Here is a 7,323-nt window from a genome sequence, read left to right as displayed (position 1 = left end):
CATTGAAATGTAGAAATTAAAAAATAAAAAGTGTCAAAATGGCACTTATACGCTTCCGTAATTTTAACACATATTTTTTCCACTTTAAAATTTATACATGTACTGCTTTTTGCAACCTGTCATGCGCATGCGCGGAACCAAGAATTTTTTCCAGGGAGGTTGGGGGGAGCATTCCACGCAAGTCAAAAAATTTCCAACCCAAAAATTTCTTGACAAGCAAAAAGAAAAAAAGAAAAAAGAAAAAAAGAAAAAAAACTAAACTAAACTAAATTCCCTTCCCAAACGTATCTATAACCCCAAAAATTAGTTGACAAGCAAAAATAAAAAACAACACGTAAAGTCCAATTCCCAACGTCAAAAAGCACCTGTTTCGTGGTGGCGATGATGGAATCCACGTTTTCTAAGGGGGGTCCAGTCATTTTTTATTTCCTTCAGTTTATACTTTTAATAACTGCAAATTCCAGGGAGGCCACCCCCCCCACCCCCCTCTAGATCCGCGCATGATGAGTACATGTGGTTATTTTAATATCAAAATATGTTATTGTGTACAAATATTATGAAAAATAAACATTTTTCTTTGACACAATACCAAAAACATTTTGTATCTGTACGGCAATTTTAATATTGAAAAGTGCCTCAAAAGAAAATTGTCTGGAAACTTCAGACTCTAAACATTATGAAGCCGATTGTGTGTCTTATTGATTAACATAAAATAATGTTAATTGATAAAATGTTGAAAGGAACATATCTTTAAGAGGTCCTAGTCATAGTATTCTTATGAAGAAGAGATTCTATATTTAGCTTTTGTTTTTTTGTTTTTTTTTTTTTTTGTTTGTTTTTTTTTTTTTGGGGGGGGGGGGGGAGTATTTATTGGGAATCTAGAGTCTATTGCTACGGTACTATATCAGAGATTTGGAAATTCCGAAACCATGTGTGAAAAATATTGCCACGTTTTAAGCATAGTTATAATTATGTACAACAGCATTGAATATGTTGCTGAAATTTTCTCTTCAAGACATTCAGATTGTTTATTTTGGTGATAAATATACACAATTCTCTCAAGAATGCTGGATGAGTATTTGTCATCAAATTACAAAATTTTATAATTTTGGATGTACATAGTATTTCTTTAACAGAAAATCTTTTCAAATTTTACATAATACATTAATAATACATTAAATTCCTGTAAGTAATGAAATTCGTCTCCAATTTGATTATCATTACATAAATAGCACACTCTTTCATTTCTTTCAACATTATTCCATCTACGTACCCACCTCTATGGGAAGACGATGGTTACTTGATCTGAATTTTGAAAAGATATTTCTAAATTTTTGAGGTAAAATAGTTAAGTATTTTTCACATTAAAAAAATCTATATGTAATACCTTTATTGGAATTATTCATATCACTTCAAGACCACTTTGTCTTGTCATATCTAGGAGACTGATGAAAGTCTAGCAAATACTCAGGAAATTTAACAGATAATTAGTAATAGTACAATGAAATAACGGTTATTGTTGGTCCCCTACGATTGTCCATCATTAATGTACAAGTGATTCATAAATGATCAGGCCACAATTAAGATCTCGTGTCATTACAATTTCTTTGTTAAAAGTATATGTACATAACATGCATAACTATGAACAAATTGAAATGAACAATGTCTTTGTTATAAAATTTAAAACGCCTATGTCATAAAAGAATTAACTCAATTCATAAAATAATTATGTAACATTCCATAATGTTTTTGCAATGTTTTTGCAATTGTTTACATATTTCAACTATTGCAATATTTTCTTCATTTGTTGGAAATTTATTGCTGTCCATGGGTTCAGTGGCATTATTTATAATGACGTCTGATAAACATTCTTTGCAAGATCATAGTCGCCATTTCTTGAGTCCCAATTAATACAATCGGATGTAGAGTGAGAGACATCATAAAAGCCATCGCTTAGGAAAGCTTCAGTATTTTCTCTTAAATGATTATAAACACCATCCTCTGTTGAAGTATTTCCAGCTTGGCTATAAGGATTTGCTTCCTGACTTGACTGAAAGAAGAACATAATGTAATGATGTGTTGCATCATCTTCAAAATTCAGATTAAGAGACACTGATCATGGTTAAAAAGAAGCAAAAACCTTGAAATTCATAGCTACATTCTCACGCAAACCAGGATTGTTGTGAGATGTTTCGTAAATCTGTGTTGTGGTATTGGTTACAGGACACTCTTCAGCACACATATGAGGGCTAATTAAAAAAAACAAATTTACAGAGTGAAATGAGACTTAAGTGGGACGTTTGAAGGAAGTCCAGCATTTTTTTTAAATGGTATAATATGCAAATCTTCAAGTAGATGAACCATTTTTATATCGTTTTTACTAATGCTTTAAAAGTTATCATAAAACATTTGCATGCATTTTCTTACACGTATATGTTTTTGCGATTTTTCAATTTGTAAATGACGAGGAAAGCAAGTGTACAACATATAATCCCAAGACAAAAACCAGCAGAGGCCACCAAAATGAAAACCCAATCTAACAATGAAATGAGATAAAAAGAAAATTATATATTTAAGTGCTGCATAAGGAATGAGTGGTACTTACCCACTCATTGGTATTTATTTAATTCAAATGTTTATTGTAGTGGTACAAAAAAATCATTTATTTCACTGACAGTATACATAAAAGCAAAAAGCCATGTGTGGGAATTCTCTTTATACAAGTTTTCTAGAAAGGTCCAATAGAAATAAACATCTATATTCATATCTCTTGTAGGAAAAATTGTTTTCCGTTTAATTACGATCCTAAACATCAAAATTTAAGTTTATATAGTAGACATTTATTTAATTCAAGCAGAAGCCACGTTTAACTCCTAACTCAAATATTTTTATGCCCCCGGATCGAAAGATCCCGGGGGTATATTGTTTTTGTCCTGTCTGTCTGTTTGTCTGTTTGTCTGTTTATCTGTTTGTCTGTTTGTCTGTCTGTCTGTTGTCAACTTTAACCTTGCCCATAACTTTTGATTGGTTGGAGCTATGACTTTCATATTTCACATGTGTATTTCTTGTGACAAGACCTTTCTTTTGGTACCATCATATTTGACCTTTTGACCTTGGAGCTTGACCCACTTTTGCAAACTTTTATGAGACTTTAACCTTGGCCATAACTTCTGAACGGTTAGAGCTAGGGCTTTCATACTTTACATATGTAATCCTTGTGACAATACCTTCCTTTGAATACCAACCATTTTGACCCTTTGACCTTGACATAGGAGTTTGATCTATTTTCGAAAAACTTTAACCTTGGCCATAACTTTTGAACAGTTGGTGCTTGGGGTTTCAAACTTCACATGTGTATTCCTTGTGACAAGTCCTTCCTCTAGATATCTTTGACCCTTTGACCTTGACCTAGGAGTTTGACTTACTTTTGAAAAACTTTAACCTTGGCCATAACTTTTGAACGGTTAGAGCTAGGGCTTTCATACTTTACATATGTAATCCTTGTGACATCACCTTCCTTTGAATACCAAGCACTCTGACCCTTTGACCTTGACCTAGGAGTTTGACTTACTTTTGAAAAACTTTAACCTTGGCCATAACTTTTGAACGGTTAGAGCTAGGGCTTTCATACTTTACATATGTAATCCTTGTGACAATACCTTCCTTTGAATACCAACCACTTTGACCTTTTGACCTTGACATAGGAGTTTGACCTACTTTTGAAAAACTTTAACCTTGGCCATAACTTTTGAACGGTTAGAGCTAGGGCTTTCATACTTTACATATGTAATCCTTGTGACATCACCTTCCTTTGAATACCAAAAACTTTTACCCTTTGACCTTGACATAGGAGTTTGACCTACTTTTGAAAAACTTTAACCTTGGCCATAACTTTTGAATGGTTGCAGCTAGGGCTTTCATACGTCACATATGTAATCCTTGTGACAAGACCTTCCTTTGGATACCAACAACTTTGACCTTGACTTTGATGTTTTACTTACTTTTAAAAAACTTTATCCTTCGCCATAACTTTTGAACAGTTGCAGCTAGGGCTTACAAATTTAACATTTTTTATCTTTTGGCCTGGATTTTGACTTGCATTTGAGAAACTTTAACCTTCGCCATAAGCTGCCATACGGGGGCATCAGTGTTTCACAAATACATCTTGTTTATCCTTTTTTTGCATGATTTCCCCTTTTCTGATAATCCATATACATTTATATTTGATCCTGTCGAGCAGAAATGTTTTGGAAAACGAATGACAGACAAACTACATGTAACTATTGTGAGATTATAACTTAATTCATATTTCAACGGCGAAGGCAAAAAAAATGCAAATAACATTTCGGTTTTACATTTTACAACATATAACATTGTAAATAAACATTGGAAAAAGGATTACAAAATAATGCATATTTTATTTTATTGGAGGACCTGAACTGTAATTTTATTGTTTGAAACTCTTATCGATTACAATTCAACATTATAAGATTTACCTGCGCTAGAGGCTGCGATACCTGTATAATCGTTTTGTTCCTTACTCAAATTTGTGGGATCTTCATTTGAAAAGAAAAACGTTTACATATTGTTTTTAAACCTTTACAAGGTGCTTGTATTACAATATCAACGATATTTAAAACCGGACCTTCTATGGCAAACGTAGTTAACTGTAATGATATAAAGAAAAAAGAAGTCTTCATGCAAACACTTTTTTTCAGGACAGTGAGGTGGAGGTTTCTTATCGTAAGAGATTGATGAAATGATTTTTTTTTTATTTTCAACTTCATGCATTTTATTTACTTAATCTCATTTTTATACTTTTCGAAATTATAATGAATTTCATTATAAGTATTTCTAGCACAAGCATTATGTCAATATTAAATAATTGTATGATTTACTTTTTTAAAAACGTTTCCAAAAGTTTTTATAAAAATCACATAGACAAACTTTGAACTACATCCGTAGTTTTTGGTATTTGTATAGATATATTTTCAAAGTTAAACATTTTTTTTTTAATTTTTAAAAATCAAAATAGAAATATCATACAGTTTTCATTCTCATCATGTGAAGCAATTGAGAAATTTATCCTCATGCAACCTTGTTGTTTTTTGACCTTTAAGGGAATTACTTTTGTGTGAGGTATTATTAAATCATTATTTTATCTGATGTTTCACCATTTAAAATAATGTCCATTGTAGTGATGCAAATACGTGTAATAATGCATTATTTTCCTTTTTTGTCTGTGTTTCCCCTGCTTCAAATTTGTATCGTTTTATTGGACTTTCGACATTGAATACTGTTCGTTATCTTCATATTTCACTTAAGAATATCAGAGTTTAATAGCTTATATAAGCTTTCTGATGCTTATCACAGTATTTCGACACATCCCACTTTTCTTTCAGCACGAAAACCTAAGAGATCTTACTTGGAAATTTCATGGTAGCATCGCGAATTTTTTTGGAAGTTACTGGGAAAACAGTCAAAGATGTCGCGCCTTCTAAAATAGAAAATACGAAAGATAAATTTTCTGAGATTGGAAATAAAGACTTTGGCGTTAAAATCTTAATTTTCGAAATTTTTTTGTTACATTCATTTAAAGCAATTGATGAAAAATCTTTATCAATTAAATGCATATACCTTTTCTGAATTCAAGAAAAAATACGAAACGTCCAAATACTAACCTATATCATCTTGCTCCCCTTTAAAAATCAAAATATATTTATAAATTATTAAATTAAAAAAAAATTAGTATAAAGAAATAATTGTTAATGCTTAAGCTAAGCAGAGAGACAGTAGTCTGTAATAATTTCTTTCTAAACAGCAACGATTCTAACGATGCTTCAATGTCTGATTGAAATAAATGCATATGCAGTTTTGGACAGTTTTGACCCTTATTAAGTACATGTAAAATGTTGGCCCCTCACACTTCTTAACTTTATTCAGCATTTGTAAACAATTATATCCATTCTGTTGCTGTTTCCCTGCGTTTTAGTGCGACTTTCCTTTAAACTACTGGTTAGAGCATGCATTTCAGCATATATTTATTAGCTCCCATATGAACATAACGGCAAAGTATATGCCTTGCTATGGAAATCCCCAAATATATTTTGACCGAAACGCAAAATTAAGAAGGTACACAACGGCACTATGTAATGAAAATTCTATGAAAGTTTTATTAAACTTTATTCATTGGAATAGGAGGACTTGTGGATAAGAGATGTTCACCCCCAATATTATGGAAAGAATGCATTACTAGTGTCCATCTTTTTCTAAGGGAAGCCTCATATACGTCTGTCCGATCGAAACGTAAAATAGGTGGTCAAAACGGGATTTTGTGCAAATAAAATTCTTTGAATTAAAGTCTCATTAAATTTTATTAAGTACTCAAATCATAGGAGGAATAACGGATAAGAGTTGGGTACCCTTTATTTTTAAAATTGCAGTGTTCATGATTTGCTATTAAAAACCCCAAATAAGATCATATCGAAAAGCACTATAAAAGGTACTCAAAGGCACTTTATAATAAAAATTCCGTGAAAATCGCATTAAATTTTATTCAGTGGTATATAGGAGAAGATGTGGATAAGAGATGGGTAACCCATATATTATTATTCACTTCTTTATGAAGTTTCTTTTCGCATTACAAAACATTCAGAGCTATCCCCACCCTATTCTTTAATTTTCGTTCACTGGCTGTCTTCCTGGATGCAGATTAGCTAAGTACATGACAACGCGTAACTAGGTATTACGCAGGATTCGACAGCCCGTTACTCAAAAATCTAAATATATGTTTTGCAACTCATTAAAAACAAGAATTTATTAGAACTACCGCCCCTACGAAAGAAAGAGCTACACATAGTCGTTGGTGAAAGCTTTTAATGTCAGCAGGGACCTATGTTAGGGTTTTTAGGTCACTTATGCCTGTATATGTGAAGTTCATTTTTGCATAAATAGTACAAATTAAAATCTATTTATAACCTTACAAATTTTGTTCTTGTTTGATTTGACTCCGCTCTTCAACCAAGCAGCTTTAAAAACGTTGGCCAATAAGCAAGAACATAGCTTTGTTCAATTTATTGAAGAGCGAGAAGAATCAAGTTATTAAAACAAGTCCTATAAAGAGAATGGCAGTATCCATGTTTTTATCTGGGAAACCCCAAATATGTTCTAATTGAAAAGAATAAAAGGTGCACAATTGCAATATGTCATAAAGATTCTGCGAAAGTCTCATTAAAATTCATCAGGTAGCTTTGGAGGAATAACGGATATTGGATGGCTACCTCCAAGCCTAATTGACGTACAAAGGTATGAACGGACTTACAT

The 7,323-nt window shown here is 32.0% G+C and overlaps 1 long non-coding RNA gene across 1 annotated transcript; it reads right to left on the bottom strand.

Moving 5' to 3' along the window:
• Positions 1-1,826: 1,826 nt before the first annotated feature.
• On the bottom strand, positions 1,827-2,600 carry LOC133195983 (uncharacterized). Its single transcript, XR_009722259.1, has 3 exons — positions 2,428-2,600; positions 2,141-2,249; positions 1,827-2,050 (listed from the first exon to the last, which is right to left on the bottom strand). It is a non-coding gene; the product is annotated as an uncharacterized LOC133195983 (long non-coding RNA).
• Positions 2,601-7,323: the final 4,723 nt, after the last annotated feature.

This window comes from Saccostrea echinata, unplaced genomic scaffold, assembly GCF_033153115.1.
Source record: "Saccostrea echinata isolate AGI-Se365-2 ecotype Australia unplaced genomic scaffold, CSIRO_AGI_Sech_v1 ptg000029l, whole genome shotgun sequence".
Classification (NCBI taxonomy): domain Eukaryota; kingdom Metazoa; phylum Mollusca; class Bivalvia; order Ostreida; family Ostreidae; genus Saccostrea; species Saccostrea echinata.
The sequence above is the reverse complement of the archived record's forward strand: the minus strand, read 5'-3'. Positions and strand labels throughout refer to the sequence as shown.